Source organism: Bactrocera neohumeralis, chromosome 6 (assembly GCF_024586455.1).
Source record: "Bactrocera neohumeralis isolate Rockhampton chromosome 6, APGP_CSIRO_Bneo_wtdbg2-racon-allhic-juicebox.fasta_v2, whole genome shotgun sequence".
Classification (NCBI taxonomy): Eukaryota; Metazoa; Arthropoda; class Insecta; order Diptera; family Tephritidae; genus Bactrocera; species Bactrocera neohumeralis.
Genome location: NC_065923.1, coordinates 7599735 through 7620862, shown reverse-complemented (window position 1 = coordinate 7620862; position 21128 = coordinate 7599735). Strand labels below are relative to the sequence as shown.

General features: G+C 38.8%; 1 protein-coding gene and 1 long non-coding RNA gene across 14 annotated transcripts in view; both read right to left on the bottom strand.

The window, feature by feature from the left end:
- LOC126763680 (phosphatase and actin regulator 2) overlaps positions 1–21128 on the bottom strand; it is a 228264-nt gene that overhangs the window by 35506 nt on the left and 171630 nt on the right. The window lies entirely within an intron of this gene.
- LOC126763726 (uncharacterized) overlaps positions 19538–21128 on the bottom strand; it is a 94414-nt gene continuing 92823 nt past the window's right edge. The window contains exon 3 of the long non-coding RNA XR_007667660.1: positions 19538–19552. This is a non-coding gene — a long non-coding RNA (uncharacterized LOC126763726). The remainder of the gene's footprint in view (positions 19553–21128) is intronic.

The following is a 21128-nucleotide window of genomic DNA, read 5'->3' as shown; positions in this document are numbered from 1 at the left end:
ACTGATTTCAAACTTTTCTGCGGATTCTCATTTTCCGGCTAATTAAGTTGATGAAAGAATTCAAATCTCTAAATAAAATTTGCGGTCACATGTTGTAGAGAGTTTCCCCCGTGCATGTGTGTTCGTGTTTTGTGTACCTTTGTGTGAATTTGCTTGGAAAATCGCCTGGATTTATACGAAATTCTTCAGCCGGCAAGACCCTCAGTAGGAGTTTCGACATTTGCCTTGACATCACTTGCTGAGTTCACTTAAAGGGATGGGTGTGCAAGTGTGTGTGTGTGTGTGTAGAAATAGAATAAGAAAACAAAAAGTCAAAACGTGTCTCCTTCTCTGAAGTCCGCATGTCAACTGTTGTCCCAATGGTTTCATACGTCAGCGAGCACGTCCAGAGCCGACGAAGGAAGAATGAATGAAAATGCTAATTTTCTGCTTTTCTCCCGCGGCTGCGGGTAAATAAGCGTTGTGCGGCTGCTTTATTTACTTTTGATTGCATAAGAAATTAATTTAGAAAAAATGTTGATTTTACAGATAATTTAATGGCATAATTATAATGCGAACTTAATCGCGCAGCTTTCGGTTTAAGCCTCTTACAAGGAACGTGCCAAGCTGAGAGATAAATTTTGGTAGGGATACCAGCCCTTCAGTTTTTATATGTGCATATGTATGTTTGTATTACATATATACATACAAATGTGACGTATTTATGGCTGAAGCTTCATGGCATTTCCATATTTTTCGCAGCGTCTACCCTCCACCCACGGAAATTTCGCCATCCACTCCTTTGCCCCCTTTTGTTGAATTTCAGCGCTGATCCCAACCTTTTTATATGCGAATTCGCAAGTAAATTCTAAATTGATGAATATGATGCAATGCGTCATGTACTTTTTGGTAGGCATATTTTTAGGCGCAACAGCACCGGGTCGGCATTGTTCGCGGTTCGGCTGCTTTGCAAGTGTTTTCTTTTCATTGCGCCAACAAACTATTCATTTTGCGGTTTGTTTAGCCGAGCAATACAATAACAAAACAGAAAATGCCGAATAAGATAAAGAGTGATAGGATGCAAAATTAATTTGTATTCTTCAAATAGCTTTTACTTTGGCTGCCGCACGCAGGTTCATGCCGTCATTGTTAGTTTTCTGTGAAATTTGCCTGCGGCATTTACATTAAAAGATTGTGGATTTTTTCACCGGATTATGTAAATTTAGTGATGCTCCCTTTCAGATATTTCCACTCAACGCAAGGCAAACAATTTCCTGCAAGAATTTCGATTGGACGCCAGCATTTAACCATCCCACACGACTGGATTGCTGATTGTCATGCATATGGCATAGCAAGCAAGACATCACTGATTGATTTTTGCCGTCTAACACATTAAAATATCCAGATATTCACCATGCGCACAAATTTTGGAAAATACACGTGAAAAAGACACGTGACACACACTACCTCTTTGGAGATTTGTAGCTGCTTTTGACAGCACGACAAAGAGCTGCCTTTATGCCGCTATGTCTGAATTTGGTATCCCCGCGAAGCTAATACGGCTGTGTAAGCTGACGTTGAGCAATACCAAAAGCTTCGTCAGGATACCAAACGAGGTTTCAGACAAGGTGACTCCCTTTCTTGCAACTTCCTCAATCTACTCTTGGAGAAAATAAGTCGAGCTGCAGAGTTAAACAGAGAAAGTACAATCTTCTAAAGAGTGTGCAGCTGCTGGCGTACGCCGATGACATCGATATCATTGGTCTCAACCCCCGCGCAGTTAGTTCTGCTTTCTCCTGACTGAATAAAGAAGTAAATGGGTCTGGCAGTGAACAAAGACAAGAAGAAATAAACAAATAGTCGTCGAACCAACAACAACGTCAGCCTCGAAATCCAACGCAGAATAACTCTTGCCAACAGCTACTTCGAACCAAGTAGGCAACTGTGAAGTAAAGTCACCTCTCGACAAGCCAAGAGCAAACTCTACAAGTAGCTCATCATCCCCGTCCTTCTGTAGGTGCAGAGGCATGGTTGGTAACAACATGTGATGAGTCGGCGTTATGAGTTATCGAGAAAATGGTTTTGCGGAAGATTTATGGACTTTGCGCATTGCCAATGGAGAATATCACATTTGATGGAATGATGAACTATATAAGTTATACGACGACATTGACATAGTTCAGCGAACTAAGAGACAGCGGCTACGTTGTAGAGGTCATATCGTCCGAATGGATGAAAACACTCCAGCTTTGAAAGTTCTCGATTCAGTACCTGCCGGGGGAAGCCGAAGAAGACATTCACTTTGTGGAAAAGACTAGTTGGAGAAGAACCTTGCTGCACTAGATATATAAAATTATTCTGAATTCAGATGCCATTAAAAAAACATTGATCGAGTCACATATATTCCACCTAAATATCTGGCCATTAAAACGATGATAAGACCATCATTGTCTATAACAAAAATCATTCGAAAAAATATTAGAAAAACTTAAAAATGTTATCGCCCCCAAAGGACGGCTTATTTCGACTACACCGTGTGGAATGCAAATGACTTTCTGGCAAACTAAAAAAATTAGTATAATAAAGCGAAAGTGCCGCGAAAGAGCAACAAAACGCTAACCAATGACAGATTGGCAGCAAATTGCCGCAATAAACAAGCTTACACGCCTTGGCAGTTCTAACTGGCCTCAGCTTGATTTGCATTTAATAAAAACGGCCATCAATTTGCTTTGACGTTCGTCAATTTCCTGCAAGAGATGGATCGCTTGACAGATAATGGACAGTACATGTCAAGGCAAAAGAGCAATAAAATATGGTATGTCCTCCAACTCGAGATGGCAGTTACGTAAGAATCGCATAGCGAAGATTTCTCTCCCTCTCGATGTTGGTGAACTCGCTAAGCTAACGGTAAAAAGTATTCAGCTAACGCACGCTTGCAGGAAGTGATTGGGATAATTGCAAATTGAACAATAACAAATGTCACGAAAAATGCCACGAAGTTTGCCTAAAGCCCAATAAGCTAACAAGCAAGCATGAGAATATGTTTAAAAAAAGGCTGTTTTCTCTCATGTCGATTTCGTTTATTATACAAGTTCAGTCACTGGTATGCAGATAAATATTTTGCCACAGTCGCCAACGTCAGCACATTGCGCCGCCGATTTGCGTAAACGTTAATTGATGTCACACTCACCTACATGCCGCTCTGCAAGCAGCGGCGGCGCGGCAGTAAGCGAGAAGAAAAATAAATGCGAAAACAGCCGCTCGCCCATGGCAGACACTCAATAAACAGCTTCGACATTCCTCGTACGCACTGCGGTCTTCTTGGACCGCACAAATACACCTTCGAGCGCACGAAAATATTTCAAAGCGAATTAATTTCGGCAACAAAGCAACTATCGCTAATCGAAGATAAATAAATAGAAACAGCAGCGAATTGAGAAATATTTAGCAACGGCGGAGGGGCTAAAAGCGTGAACGGACGGGAAAATATGCGAGCCGACGCCAAAGAATTTCAATAAGTATTAGGCGATCGAGTATATTAAAATTCTGAAATTCTATGACTGCCTGTTTGAGCGCTTGTGCGCGCATTAGACTGGGAGCACAGTAGAATTAAATTTTTTTGGGTTTGAAAAATTTTTAGTGAGATTGGCACATGTTCTTTAAATTAATTATGTTTGAAAAGTGTGATTAAAAATTAAGTATTAGTTGACATATAAGATAATCCAAATACATATATCGACACCTAATATGCGAAATAACGTAACAGCACTTTTCATAAGTTTACAGACGAAGAAAAAACGATATAATATAAATTACTTATATTTAAAACAATTTGAGTTTTGGTTATAAATTGGTTATAAGTTGGTTATAAATTTCTTATATGTTGGTTATAAGTCGGTTATAAATAGCTTATATGTTGGTTACATATTGGTTATTTCTGACAGCGGCAGCTGAAAATTTTATGCTACATGTATTTAGTGAATCGTAAGCAATAAAAAACTCAATTTCGGTTTTTTTTTGAGGATACGTTATTGTGTATTTTATGTGACGATATGCAGAGTTGCCACTTGATTTCGTTAAAAAAAAGTATTTTCGTAAAATACAGTTGAAATGAAAACTGATATTTACAGAAGTTAATTTGGAAAGTTGAAAAATTTGCTTTAATGCCAACAAACTCAATAACAGGGTTGCCATACAATTTTTAATCAAAATTTTTATTTTTAGTTTTTTGTTTTTAATTTCTCATCATTTTATTAACGTTGATACAAGCCATAAACAGCCAATGATTAATATAAATTTTTATACTTTTTTTATATACTTTGCACCTCCCTAATGTGCAGTCGTTTGTACCTTTGAAATTCTTTTGCTGTGTCTTTAGCGCCTTCTTAGTTACTTTGGCTCATTTCCAATTTTCACCAAATTTTTTTTCGGGCGTTGGAATGTACTGAACGCTAGCTAGCTATAGGAAACGATTGAAAAGGGTCTCGCGCTATGAGCAACCACCCGTGATAAGTGACGTCACAAGCGCCTACAGTCACTAGTGTTAACAGCTAAATATGCGGCGTAAAAATAAACAGCAGCTAGCAGCTAACGGTAATACAATCGGACAAGTTCATGGCATGCCCTTGCATCTATTTTGCGCGGCACAGCGGTTGCCAAGTACCTCGAGCATATTGTGAGCATGACGGCTCACACACACTCACACGAACGATCATTATAAACGCGAGTTGCGAAAATAAATGACGAGTTTTTACTTAATGAATGCAAACAACACGTGTTCCCCAGGAAGTTTACAATAAACAATTACTCAAGTGGTGGATTAACAGCACACAAGCGGTGCAGTGGTGAGTTGGTAATATGCTGATGTGGCACCAGGCGTTTGCTGTACGTGGCAGCTGCAGAGTTGGAGGCGCAGTGCTGTAAACGACTGCAGATTTCACTATACTACAGAGGCACAAGTCAGACAGTTTGGTTGGTTTTAAAGGTACCGAGGGGAGGTTAATTAGAAGTTCGCTTCGATGCTTTGAAGCGATATCAAAATTTGTGTCGTCTTGTTAGCTCTGCGCGCTTCATATAATAATTAACCGGTTAAGCGGTTATCTGGTTCTACATTTGAGTCACGACTTTACAGGCTGAAACTAAAGTGGCTCTAATCATAAATGCTAACAAAGTACAGTATAGATATACCCTGTAGCTTACTGACTTCCAGCAACAGTATACCAAAATGTATATTAAGTGTGGATATCGACTATCTTCGCAATCAATTGAGTCGACTGTAGACATTTTATGTCTGTTATCGCTTACTTTCAGCCCTTATTATAGTATGTAGGAATATCAATACGGCCAAATAGACCTCCTTATTGACTGTCTGTCGCTTTGGAACAAATTTAAATGCACCAAGTCACTAATATCGAAAAAAACAATGAGCATCACCTTGGTTTTTGAGCGGCTTTGGTGTCGTTTCTTTGGTTCCATCTCGTTTTTTTCTCTCCCTTCCGATGATTGTTGACTTGTTTGCATGTCAAACTCATAAACTCATGTCTCATCGGCAGTTATAATGCTCTCCATGAATGTGGGCTCGACATTTACACGTTTAAGCATGTCCAAAGAGACCTGTTTCGGATACCCTTTTTGAGAAAAATTCGGCTTCATTGGTATGAGTCGGCAAAGAACGCGTTTCATACCCAAATGCCCACCAAAATCATTCGAACGGACTTGCGTGAGATGTGGAGCTCTATCTCTCTGACACTTGCCTGACGAGTTTCAAGCACCATATCCCTCGCTTTTTTTTAATATTTTTATCAATTGAAGAGGTCGAAGGTCGTACAGAACGAGGCATGTCTTCAACGATCTCTCGGCTGTTTTTGCAGGCTTTGTACTACTCTTAGGCTCGCGTTTTTGATAAGACTGGATCACCTTTTCCAACATTCGCAATGATTCTGCATATCAAATTTGTTTAGAAATGCAGAATTTAAGACAAAGTTTTGGCTCGCTTTTTTATCCATTATAAAAATCGCAGCGCACCACTGAGGTGTACCGACTTAAGCAGCTGCTGTAAACGAAATGGTGGACAGATCTCGCTCATATTTGGCATAGTAATTATGGACAGTCCTACCAACTTAGCAAAATACAGTTTTTTGAAATATCATTTATCCGAGCATTTCAATCGCAATTATCGGGGACTTCTTTGTCACTATGTACTTTTCAAAGTAAAGAAAGTACGAGTAAACGCGTAACGTAATTATTTCATTAGCAGGAATACCGTATACTCCGCATTTCCGGAAAGGTTCAACGCAATCTATTACTTGCAACTAATTGGAGGCAAAACTTCGCCCGCATAATCTCACTTAGACACTACTTAGTTACACCTCTGGCTATCCTTAAACAACACGAACAAGAATTGTTCAAAACTAAACTGAAACTAAAATCAAAATGCTGATGCTGTTAATGCAATTATTTACGCACACATACAACTACAAATTACTGCAGCAGGCTGAACGAAAGTTAGGCAACAACAATAACAAATCAAACACAAACATAAACTGTAATCAAATGATAGTAGAACTCCAATTAAACGCAGCGAAAATTAAACCGGCAATGCTTTGTTATTGTTTATAAATGTATGTAATATGTATGTATGTATGTATGTACAAGTATATAAGTATGTTTAGATTGCAGGTCTGGCAGCATTTATGTGTGCGAGTTTTGCAATCGAAGACAGACAGAGGAAGGCTTTTCGGCAAGCAAGTTGCTGAAAGCGCGGAGAAAACATAGTAGATAAACAAAACAGGCAATAACAGTTAAGCATACTTTTAGGCGCCCGAAAATGATATGTATACAAAACTCTTCTCTTTACCAAGATAGTCGGTTGTTTGGTAAGCAACTTTTGCTATTTAAAATGGAATTATCGTTCGATGCGACTTCACTACTTGAGGGTAATGACTTACTTGCGGAATTTCGAATATTACAAATAAGAAATATACATATGTATATAAATGAATATGTGTATGTCTAAATATATATCGTCATCTAAAATGCAAAACAACGTATCATCGAAAAAAAATAGAAATTGAGTTCTTTATTTCTTACGATTCATTATATGATATTACAATAATATATATAAAATTTTAGGCTTCCGCTATCCAATAATATAACTAATATATAACCACAATATGAGTGTATGATAACCAATATATAACCACTTTATAACCAAAATGAAGCTTTATAACCATAATATGAGTGTATAATAACCAATATATAACCATTTCATAACTAAACTCAAATTTTGTTTCATATGAGTGATTGCTTTTGTATCGTTTTTCCTTCGCCTGTAAACTTGTAAAAAGGCATTTTTCGTTATTTTGCATTTTAGCTGACGAAAGCTAACGGCGAATATTCTGAAATGGTTTGCTGCACAAAGCGCGGCGCTTTAATATTTAAAATATAGCGGGCTGCGTGTTGACATTTGGTTTTTTGTGTTAAAAAATTCAAAATCTAGTTAACGCGCAGCCATTTAACGTAATGCTGACAGCTGGTTGTGCAACATAATTAGGGGCACAAAAGGGAAGTGCAATGCTAACGAGCATGAACGCGAGCACAGTGCCAGCTGGAAAAACAAAGGCAGGAGCAAGCTCAAGTTCCACTAAGAGTGCTAATAAGACAATAGAAAAAGAGAGTTATGCTTTCAAATGAGTAAAGAGTAGATTTTAGCTCTACTTATTATTATTTGAGCATGAAGACAGTGGCAGAAGTGTATCTGAGCACACATTTTCTCTATAAAATACCGCCTTTAGTCGCACTCTAATAAACTCAAGTGCGCACGTCGGCCAATTCCTAGAGGCCTCTGCGCTTTTTTGCTAAACTAGGGGTTTGTTTTGGCTTGTGGTTGCATGCGAACGGCGCTGAAGTGTTGCTGAACAAAAATTGTCTGCATTTAATTAATTTTTAACTTTGTTGCAACACATTTAAACACATAAATAAATGAATGCGCGCGAACGCGTTGGCCATAAAGTCGTCACGACCGCAAAAGTAAACAAACAGTGCAAATGTTTAATTGAGTTGTAACCGGAAAGGGGTGTATGGAAGTGTGTGTGTGTGTGTGGTTAGTGGGCGAAAAAGTGCTCACACATTAGAGATGTGAGCAATTTACCTTAACAGAGGCGGATTTTAATAGAAAATCGGTGAAAATAGAGTTTCAGGTTTGCTGTGCTTGCAGGAATAATTATTATTTTTTTTTTGAAAACCGAGTTAAAATTACAATCAAGGATATCTCGTCAACTAATGTTGTCGAAAGTATTTTGCTGTGCATTTATTTCAATCAAAATAAAGAAAGAAAACAAGAAATCAAGTTATAAAGCGAGGCGCAAGTGTCACACTTACATACATACACACACGCACACATATACATAAGCATATGAGGCATCAAAGCAGGTATAATTAATGCACCATTAAACGATTATAAAAATAAATTATGCGGCAAATAACCTTTGCTGCTGTCTTCTTGCAATTTTTCATGCGCCGATGCTTTCTTTTTATCGAAATTAATTTCCACACTTGAAGGCAGCACGAGCATTTGCAAAGTGCGCTTAATGCTGCCACGTTGTTGCATTGAATAAATGTGCTGTACTTACAAATGTCACTCATACGCCATGCACGCCGAAACGAGTACCACTCTATATCAACAGCAACAACAACAACAAAATATAAAAACAACAACAAAATATAAATAAACAACAACAACAACAAAATTAAAAAAACAACAACAACAAAATGTAAAAACAACAACAACAACGAAATATAAAAACAACAACAACAAAATATAAAAACAACAACAACAACAAAAATAACAAAAAAAAACAAATAAAAACAACAACAACCATCAACGACTACACAAAACGTGCTTCAATCAATTTCACTTGCCACAAGAGCGGGAGCGGCGGCGGGGCGCGGTGGAGCAACACTGTTCGCAGCGATTTCCCTGCGCCGCAAAAATTACATTAATTACAATTTTAAATTGCCCCGCTCCTCATTTCACTCGCACGCACACACATACACATCCGAACTGCGTTTGGCCGATTGAATTTTTGCTTTTGCCAGCGAATGATTGCACTTGTGGGCGTTATGTAATAAATGGTGTTATAAATTATTTTCAATTTGTTTATCAGATTTCATTAAAATTAACTGCCAACGCACGGACACACACACACCCGCACCCATGCGCGCGCGCATAAACTCGCTGGTGCGGAAGAGGCATAATTAGCCGATATTACTGTCAATTCATTGCAATAATTAATTAACTAGTAAATTTCGCGTGCTTACGCAATTAATTCAGAACATTGTTGCTCACAGCCATACACACACATACACATGTGCACATTACATATATTGTCGTTTACGGAATGTCGTTTGTACAGTTAGTTAGTTCTAAAATTGAATTATGCGTAAAAACTGAAACGGGAGCCACTCACAGGCTTTATAGCGGTAAATAAAGAAACAAGAGCCTTGGATAAAAGGCCCCTCTTTCGATGACGACCAAAGCAAACATAAAGGGACTATGATTTAAGGCCATGTCTGATACATAAATTAAGAAGGTGTCGATACCCAGCTGGTTGATGACCTCGTAAAAGTAAAGGCTGACATTAGCGCCGCTCAAAAAATACGATGGATTGGAGTATGTCTTATTGACATTTACTACAGTGCCCATATAAAGGAGCGCAAATTTGGTGTGGAGTTCGTGGTGAGAGCGAGATTCAGTCTTCGAGCGGCTAGCCACAATCCGCATCAAAGCGAAGCTCTTCCGCATATCGCTGCATTGCGTCCACGCCCGGATGAAAGAAAAGGACGATGTGACCAAAGATGTCTTCTATGAGCGCTTTGAAACGCACCTGTGAGAGCTGCCCCCGGCACGATGTAAGAATTGTATTTGGCGATTTTAACACGTCGGTGGATACAGAAGGCATCAACAGTCGGACAATTCAGCCGCCATGGCGAAACCTCTTCAAATGTAATGCGGCTGATCGACTTCGCAAGAGCTCAAAATATGGTTGCCTGTAGTACTAGAATCTGACACAAGAAAATTCTTCAAAATACATGGCTGTCTCCGGATCGAAAAGTTCGAAACCAAATCGACAATGTTATAATAGATGGAAGACATGTATCCGGTGTCCTTGATATGCGTACGTTCCGAGGACCTAACATTGACTCGGACCACTATCTTTTTGTTTCATACGAGTACTTCTTGCACCGATATTAATTATTAAATTGTTAGATAAATTCCATTTCTTTCCAAGGCTTTGAGAGGAAGTAAGATGCGCATATATTATAACTGTACAACTGTAATTATGTTTGTATTACAGTGCGCTGCATGTGTTATAATCTTCTAATTTTATAGCACACTTATCCTTATATTTATGCTTTTCAAAACCCAATCTGCGAAATTTTGAATTCACAAAGCACCACAAGTATGTGTCACGCAGCCAAACATATGTATGTCAGTATGCGTTAGTAAGGAAAATCTCGAAATATCTCAACTGCGTGTTGCGATGAATACACGCATATATTGTCATGTGCTCATTAAGGTGCACACCTATTGGCAATGCCTAAAATAGATGAGTTTTGAGAACATAAAAAAAGCGGCTGATTAAATATTTCAAAACTCGTTTGTATGACAGCTTTAGCCTATAGTGGTCCGAACTGAACAATTTCTTCGCAGATTGTAGCATTGCTTTGGACAATTAGAAACGTCAAATTTCGTGCAGGTATCTCGTCAAATGTAAAAGTTTTCCATACAAGAGTTTGCTTCCGTTTGATTAGTTTGTATGGCAGCTATATGCTATAGTGATCCGATTCAAACATTTTCTTCGGAGATTTCAGCAATACTTTAGACAATAACACATGCCAAATTTCATGAAGATATCATGTCAAATGCGAAAGTTTTTCATACAAACACTTGATTATGATTGGTCAGTTTGTATGGCAGCTATACGCTATAGTGATCCGATGCAAACATTTCTTCAGAGATTTCAGCAATACTTTAGACAATAATACATGCCAAATTTCATAAAGATATCATGTCGAATGAAAAAGTTTTTCATAAAAGAACTGGATTCCGATCATTTAGTTTGTATGGCAGCTATATGCTATAGTGATCCGAAATCGACGGTTCTGACAAATGAGCAGCGTCTTGGGAAGAAAAGAACTTGTGAAAAACTTTATTTCGATAACTCAAAAACTGCGTGACTAGTACGCGACCATTTATTTATAGAGTCTGCGACGTCTTCTACGAATGCAACGACATCTATTGACAAAATACGAAATGACTTTTTTGACTACCCATATATCATAAATAGAGATTTTTAGCGAGATAATGAATGCCCTCCGATTACTAAATAAAACACAAATAATTGAAACATAACAAACTAGGAGACTTAAAAAAAATTTTTTTTTTAATTTTCAAACTTAAAAGAACATCCCTAATAGTCTGCTTATAACATTGGAAACTATATTGCTACCTATGTATGCACCATATATGCTACATAAGATCCAAAAATTTCGATTGACCCAAAACCCAAATAAGCAAAATAGATTTTTAAATAGTATAAACACAAATAGCATATGCCATACATACATACATACATATACATATATAGTGTATATATTTATGTAATTTATTTGTTTATCGCATATTTAATTTTTGTTCTTCGGTTTTCGCAATAAAAATTCCTAATCCGCACTGCCATTAAATATATTTCAATTAATGGGCGACATTTTGCCAAAAAATTTATGAGCGAGCACACACACACGCATATACATAGAGCTGTGTGCGTGCACGTATGTGTGCCGCAATGAGCTGTTGCATATGCTAAATACCAAAAGGCTGACAAAGAAGAATTTAGCAAGTGAGAAGCGGGCGGCGAATACTTTATACAATTGGCATACCGTTAATTAAAGTGACAAAACGACGCTGCATTCGGCCGAAGAATGCGTCGCCAGTGTTTTGGCGTGCTCAACATGCGAAATATCACACACACACACACACACAGGGAGCACATGTGTCAAAACAGGCATGCCGAGATTGTATAGGGAAACCTGAGCTATTTTCTGCGAAAATTCTGAATCACCGTTATTCTTGATATTATTGACCACGCCGCCACTGTTGACGAGAGCTTGTTGAAGTATGACAAAGGAAAATATTAAAAAAAAAAAGTATGTATTTATTTTACAGCTACGACACGAAAGCGATGAGAGACACCCTTTCTATGAAAGATAAATAATTCTATTTGAAAGCATTATTAAATATCGCTTCCGCATTTCACTACACGCTGGTCGCATGCACAAAAGAGCAGCACATCGCTGCTTGAACTGGCTGTGACTTTTGGCCCCACATTGCCCCAGGGAGCGCAGCCACGCCACCATTTTTGCGGCTGTGTTGGTTGGTGCTGGTGAAATTTCAGTTGATCGCGCTGAAACTCGACGCGCGTGGCCTCAAATGGTGGCTGGTAACTGATGTCGCTGAAATTGGATTAGCGGCATTAATGTGACGGCAGCCGACGGGTGTGCGTGTGTGTGTGTGTGTGGGTGGTGCATAAAACTTTACACGCGTCTGCTCCAATGGTGCCCATACATACTTAAATGAGTTACAGCCAAAAATTTGCAATTCGAAACTTTGTGTGACGCACATAAATTGAAAATGTCCGTTAGAAATGTAATTCAAGCGGATTTTGTCGCACTTAATTGCCTGGGATCGCATATTGGCGACAAATTGCGCGGTTTTGTAGGCGTGGAGCCGAACAACCGGACCTACGCTATGTTAGCGAAGATTATGTGGCATGTGGCATGTATGAGTTGCCAGCATACAGCGGATAACGGGAATATATGAAATGCTAATACGCGTTGGTAGCGGCGCCAATTATTTCTGCATTACGGTAATTACATTTGGCAGCTGTAATTTCGCATAAATTGAAACGAAATTAAACGAATTGCCATGATCGTTAATATTTGAACACACAACGCTCTCGTTCTAATGCGCGTAAATTCAACCACATATTTGGACCAAGCCGAAACTTATTTGTTTAATTCTTGTGTATTTCGTGTATGTGGGGAAATTTGAAAATATTAATTGTGGATATTTTATGAAGTAAATTAAAAGCATTTCCTTTTTATGCTTCAAACGCTTGAACAGCCAAATTTTATTGTTTTCAGTTTTGTGTTCTGAAATGGCAATTATATTAATAAATATGTATGTATACATATTAATATTAGTTTACCACACAAAACCCAAAATGTGGGGCAAAACGGACTTCGGATTCGTGCTCAGCGAAACCAAAAACTTATAACACACCAGTCTTGGTTAAAGTAACTCCTCCTCAACGATGGTTTTTGTGAACATCTGAATGAGCCAAAGGCCGCTAGGTGTCGCTGTAAACATAGTGTCTTAGAAAGATCTATTTACAATAAGATTTCGTTGTATTTGGAATAAAATCGATTTGGAAGGCAATAAACAACTGAGTAATAAATCGAATCTTTTGCTTGGCGTCAAGTGGAGATTCCAAGTGTAGTCAGGTCCTTCTTCAACTGGTCTTTCCAACGGAGTGGAGGTCTTCCTCTTCCTCTGCTTCCCCCGGCGGGTACTGCGTCGAATACTTTCAGAGCCAGAGTGCTTTCGTCCATTCGAAAGAAATGGCCTAGCCAGTGTAGCCGCTGTCTTTTAATTCGTTGAATTATGTTAATATCGTCGTATTTCTCATACAGTTCATCGTTATTCGCCGTTGCCGATCTACAAAGGACCATAGATCTTTCGCAGAATCTTTCTATCGAGAATTCGCAACGCCGACTCCTCAGATGTTTTCATCGTCCATGCCTCTGCACCATATAGCAGAACGGGGATGATGAGTGACTTGTAGAATTTGGCCTTTGTTTGTCGAGAAGACTTTGCTTCTCTATAGTCTACTCAGTCCGTAGTAGCATCTGTTGACAAAGAATTACTCTGCGTTGGATTTCGAGGATGTTGTTGTTGTTGCTGTCGACTTCGAAGTCCTGAATGTCAACAGTGACGTGGGAGCCAAGTCGCGAGTGCGACGACCGTTTGTTTGATGAGAGGAGATATTTCGCCTTGCCCTCGTCCACAACAAGATCCATTTGCTTCGCTCCTTTATTCAGTCGGGAAAAAGCACAATTAACCGCGCTGGTATTGAGGTCAATGATATCTATGAGATCGGCATACGCCAGCAGCTTAACACTCTTATAGAAAATGGTACCTTTTCTATTTAGTTCTGCAGCTCGAAGTATTTTGAAGAAGTCGCACGATAGGAAGTCGCCTTGTCTGAAACCTCGTTTGGTCTCCCGATCTTCCTGATCCTGACAAAGCTTTTGTTATTGCTCAATTTCAGTTTACACAGCCGTCTTAGTTTTGTGGCGATACCAAATTCAGACATTGCGGCATAAAGGCAACTGCTTTTCGTGCTATCAAAAGCAGATTTGAAATTGACGAAGAGGTGGTGTGTGTCGATCCTTTTTTACGTGTCTTTACAAAATATTCACGGTCAGTTGTAGATTTTCCAGGCCTAAAGCCACGCTGATAAGGTTCAATGTGTTTTTTGACGGTGGGCTTCAGTCTTTCCCACAGTACGCTCGATAGAACCTTATATGCGATGTTGAGAAGACTTATCTCACGGTGGTTGGCCCAGATTGTGGATTATCTCTTTTTGTGCTTTAGGCAGAGCTCACTAAAATTTCAATCGTCCGGAACTTAGTAGGTTACATTCTTAATAAAAGCCTAGCTGTGCTGGTATTGTGTATACCTTTGCTACTTTCTTTTGGGGATAAAAATAATATTTTCTTGCTTTTCAAAGCAAAAGTTTGTTGAACAAAAATTTACCCTTTGAAAGGACAATGGAAATTTCTAGTTCTTCCTATCACCCAAACTTTCACCAAACTTTAATTACTCTCTAACACTTATCTGAAACAATCTAACTGTAATTTATGTAACAATTCCAGCAGTAAATACTCAAATTTCTTAATTACTCGCTATAAAATGTTATATTATGATCGTTTCCGAGCTTTATCTAGATTCCGCTGGCAATAAATTTCAGCACACAGAAACACTAATTGCTACTAAAATGAAAAATGAACTACAGAAACACTAATTGCTACTAAAATGAAAAATGAACTACAGAATACGCGAAGTGCCCAACAACCAGCACGCAAAAACTATATTTAACCATAAATACCTTTAAGAGAACACTTGATGGCTCTGTGGTGCGTCGGCATACCGAAGATTCCTCAACTAAATATAGTATACTAATTGAAACAAAACAAACGCACGCATCCATCTACGCCCACTATTTTCCCCCGTTAACCTGTGAGATTACCTACGTCAAACTCACCTGCGCCTGCTCACGATTTTCCATAAACAAAAGCCGAAGCGAACTCAATAAAAATTGGAAAACGATAAAAAATTAAGACCAAACTGGTCGTTATGTGTGGTAATGGAATTTCTAGAATGCAAAACAGCAAATACCAAGCGCCAACGTGGGGCGTTGGTTGGGTGCGCAGGGGCGCCGAAGACCGCGTAGCTCCGAAATGGGCCATCAAAAACCAATTAACTCTGCTGCTCCTAAAGAATTTTGCAAATTTAAATACTCGGAGCTAGCTGCTAGCGGATCTTCCCTGCTGCCGGAGCTCGTCGCATGCTCTGAATCTGCTCAAGCATTTACAAATTCGGACCACGCACTCGCTGCGCCTAATTGGTAGCATCAGACACATCGCACTTTAAAGGTGTTTGTTTATTATTAATCACTTTGTGTTCGGTTTGTATTTTGACGCAGCAGACGAGTAAACAAACGAATGTAAACATTACTATTTCGGAATTTGCGCCGCACAGGTACGACTGTGGATATTTTTAATTTGCTCTGAAGTATTTTGGGTCTCTGGGTTGGCGTGGCCGGTGGGCGGGCGGCAAGTGGGTGTATTGCGAACTTGATTTTGTGGACTGTTCAGCCGTAAGCATTACAAAATATTTCTAATTGTGTACTTCTTGTTTATTTCTGCGATTAAATTCCAATTAGCAAATCAGGCTGGCGTTGCCGGAGATTTTACAACGCAATTTCATCGTAATAACCTTTGCATGGCCTGAGTATAATTTTAAATGAATTTGCATTCCAAGAAAAACCTCTTTATGCACTAATCAATTCCTAAATGATTAAAATTTTTGGAAAAAGTCAGCGCTTGCAAGGCAAACTTTGATTTTGTTATCCAGAATTATATTTCAGGGTTATCTGCTTTGATAAGTTATTTGAAACCGAAAGGGGAGTGCGAAGCTTGAACTTTTTATGGGCCAATTGATGCTTAATCTTGTTATTATGTTTATTTTGTAATATCATGCTATGAGAAACTAATTTTTGAACAATTTCTAAACTCAATGTTTGCTCGAAGAGTAGCGTGAAAATCTACCGTTACAGCACTAAATATATTTTTCACCTCTCTGCTTTACGATCGATGAGCTTTCATGCCAATTTTAGAAATTAATAAATTACGAAATATTTTGCCAAAAATACGCGCTAGTGCCAACGGTAGCAAGGCATCAAGCCCACGCATGCCTCTAGACACATTTGGCTGTTTTCACTCTGCATTGCAGCACTGAAAGATTCATTCATTGATGATTAGTAAAAATAAATTGAGCATGTGTGCGTGTGTGTATGTTTGTGCTGCCACTACCCATGATCTTGTTTTTGAGCGCCCCGGTGGTGACAGCGGTGGCGCAGCTGTGATGCTAAACATTCGCTGGCACTTACTGATGTGATTAATTATGCGATAATTAGCCTTCAAAGGCAGACGAGAACTGCGTAATTGTGCGACTGCGTGCAATCCACTCGCACAAAAGACTCTACATACATAAATGAATATTATATAATATAATGCACTCTCTTGAGGCAAAGTCAGAGAAGAGGCAGCTGCTGACTCCATCTACTACCCCAACACACATGATGGCTGCGGTTAAATATTTTTCCAACTCCGTGCTCTTTTTTATACTCATGCAACATGTTGCTCACCTAACGGTTGTACGAATCACCTAAAACTTATCGACATAGATATAAGGTTATATATATGTATATAAAAACTTCTACTGACAGTGTGAAATCTGAAGTGAACTCCCCATATAACGGTACTGTTCAAAACCACTAAAAGCACTATAAAACAATATCTAATAACGCCAGAGATATTAAATTAATCCACAGAGATGGTATGAGAGAGCTTTATAGGAGCCGGCACCGCCTACAATTCCATTTAATTCTTTCACTTTCCAGTTCCCAAACCGAGAAGTGATTAATATAACGGATACAATTTTGCAAAAATAATTATTTTAAAGTAAGCTACCTTATGACCAAAATTGTCCAAATCCAAAGAAAACTGTTCAAGATTTTAGAACTTCCGGATGACTTTATGCTGCATATATCGGCCAATATGTGAGTTATCTCAATGAAAATGAGAGAACGCATTTTACTCACAAAAGTGCATCTTTGTGCTCACAGGAGTTGAAATTTCGTGAAAGCTTGACGTAGCCCCCATAAAACTAATTTCAGGATTTTTGAACATCCGGCTGCCTTTACTCCATGTGATTGTTGATTTTAGGTGAGGTACCTTAATAAAACCCAGGGGACGATACTACCTCAACTCTCATATACTACATATAATGTGTTTTGGTTTTTTATCTTATGCCAAATAGCATAGCCTTTCCTTACTTGTTTTTGATTTTATTTTATTTTTTTTATTTATTTTTTTTTTTTTTTTATATTTTTGTTTCTTTATTTTTGTTAATATAAAAATATGACAGTAAGATTTAGAAGAGAATTAGTTGACGTAAAATCAGCGTCAAAGGGGATTAGCAACTTGTTTTGCCAGAAACACTTCAAGGCATTGTGACGCACTGTTTTGATTATTTTTTTAGCAGCAGTCTGGTTGAATACTTTTATATAATCCGTAAAAAAGCTGCTTGAATGTCGATGTTGACACTCGTCAGGGGAATCTGAGCAACATTAAGAATTCCTAAAGGCATAAGTTTCAAATTTTGATCGTTTGGAAAACGTTAGAGCTACGGAGGCTGCTATGTATATTTCTGGCCTAGGCAACACTAAGTGTTGCCAGGTGCAACCAGACATTTCCATTGAAAAATTTGACATTTTTTAGCATAACATCACTCAGAACGTTTTGTCATTTAATCGTGAATTGTTTTATTTACAGGGAATGAATTTTTTAACATCTCGGCCAAAAAATGGAATTAACTCGTGAACATTTTCGTGCGATCATTTTTCACAACTTTCGACGTGGATTATCACGACAAGAGTGCATCGATGAACTAAAATCTTTGTATGGCTATGAAGAACCATCCTATAGCACTGTGAAAACTGGTACAACGAATTCAATCGTGGCCGACGCTCGCTCAAAGATGAATTCCGTGAAGGTCGTCCAAAAACAGCCGTTGTGCCAGAAAACATCGATGCCGTACGTGAACTGATAATGCAAGACCTTCAGATAGAGGCATGCCTATGCATTTCTCCCACCAGCATACATTCGATATGGCATGAACACCTGGCCGTAAAAAAGGTTTGTTGGATCCCGCACAATTTGACAATCGCTCAAAAAAAGGCTCATGTGGATTGGTGTAAAGAAATGCTGAAAAAATACGATCGCGGTGCTTCAAAAGACGTTTATAAGATCGTCACAGGTGACGAATCATGGATCTATGCGGATGAGCCCGAAACAAAACAGCAATCGACCGTGTGGGTCTTCTAAGACGAGCCAAATCCAACGAAAGTTGTTCGTGGAAGAAGCACTTCGAAGCAAATGGTCGCCTGTTTCTTCGGCAAAACTGGTCATGTGGCGACTGTTCCGCTTGAGCAACGTAGGACGGTCAATTCTGAGTGGTACACCACCATTTGTTTGCCTGAAGTCTTCGGAGAAATTCGAAAAACGAACAAGAGAAGACGAATCATTGTGCACCATGACAATGCGAGCTCTCACACATCGGCTCAAACCAGCGCCTTTTTGACCGGCCAAAACGTCGAATTGATGGGTCATCCGCCGTACAGCCCTGACTTGGCACCCAATGACTTCTTTTATTCCCACACATCAAGAAAATAATGCGTGGTCAACGATTTTCGTTGCCAGAAGATGCTGTTGAAGCATTCAAAAACCATGTTTTGGAGGTGTCTCAATCGAAGTGGAAAAAGTGCTTCGAAAATTGGTTTGAGCGCATGCAAAAGTGTATAAATCTTGATGGAGAATATTTTGAAAAACAATAAAACCATTTTCGTTGATAAATATTCCTATTTTCATTATTAGGCCAGAAATATATATAGCAGCCCTCGTAAAGGGATTTAAATGTAATTACCATAGCTTGAGTTTAGCTTCATATATTATAATTAAGAATCCATCAAACTATTTCGAATATAATTTGCAATACAAAGCGCCATAATAATATAATACCTGCCTTAGCAAGACCTACAGTAAAATACCCCTTTACTTATACATTTTACCTCAAGGTGTAAATAATGCGGAATACATCATAATCACATACCTGAAAGTAAAAGAAAAAATTACTGATTACAATAAATTCATTACATTAACACTGCAAATACTTAAATGCTAATCCTTATTATATTTTTACACTTTCACAGTAGACATTTCGAGGCAACAGCAATGCTTGTCAGTTGGCAAAATGAAAGCCAATATGGCAATGGTAAATAGTAAGAAAGAATGCCAACGAAAAAGTTTCTTCCTACATAAAGTAGAAAAACACAAAAGCAAAGTAAAAGAAACATAGTAAAAACGAACAGCGGATAATAAATAAGCACAGAGACAATAAAAAGTCAAATACTAAGAAACTACACTCACACAAAGGCCACATACACTCACGTACACGTACACTAACATGGAGAGGCATTTATTTGACATTTAAGAGGGTAAGTGCCTTGGCATTTCCTCAAATGGATCAACACACATTGTGTGCATACGCGTGTGTGTGTTAGTATGGCCTTACTGTTGTCTAAATATACAGCGAGTGGCGCAGCGAACACAGGCGACAGGCGAGTCAAAGGACAGGGAGGAGCGACAAGCGGACCAACAAGTCCAAATGGGATTTATATGTTGCAACACAGTGGAAGTGTCCTTTTATTTCCAGCGAAAAGGGCAAAACCAACACATGTACAACACACACAAGCACACGCGCTTGGTTATGACTGCGTAATGTCAGGCAGGGCTATGCGCCTAAATGTAGGCAACGCCGTGTAGGCACTCGCAAACTTTTCTCTATTTTCATTTACAACATAAAATGACGTTGATGCTGTGACCTAATCAACAAATGACGACGCACGTCCCTACACAGCCTGCGCGTATGAATACATACATATACTCGTATGGGTGTGTAATGGCGTGATGTGTGTTGACCTGTGTCAGAAATGTGTGTGTGTGTGGATGGAAGCGCTCGAAAAGGACGTTTATTGTATTCTTAGATAAGCTGGAAACTATCCGTAGGCGGTTGTGGGTGTATGCGCACGCCTGTGAACTTCAGAGTCATAAATGTCATTCACCGATCTACCCTTACTATCGCCGAACCCTGACCGGGCGGTTGCACCATCACATTGCACGCTCCAATGACATTGTATTGTGATTTGCAGCCAAATAATTTAAATTTCAACAAAAATATTTTGAGTTTTGCTACTCTCTAGTGACTTGCTGATTGCTGGAGTGTAACACGGTGGCTGAGCCACCACTAACAAAGTGTCGCTTATGATTTTTTGTTTTTTTACAATGCCAACGGCATGTAAGTGCCAAAGGTGCCGATTGGCCCTTAACCCTTTAACAAATACAACCTAGGGGAACAATTAAGTTCGTGCGATTTCTCATATTTTTATGTTTGCTTTCTTTTATCAGCGCATTAATGTTGAAGGTTAGTCGCACATGAGCTTTGATATATTGAGGCTAGCAGCTTAGAGCAACTTCAACGCGGTTCCAGGTTTTTGGCATACTACAATCACTACTAGTACTAACTAGTACTACTAGATTGAAAATCGACAAAAGTTTTGGGACCCTTAAAGGGGAATGCTACTGCTGTTAGACGATTGACTTTAAGGAGGCGCTTGACTACCTAAGCT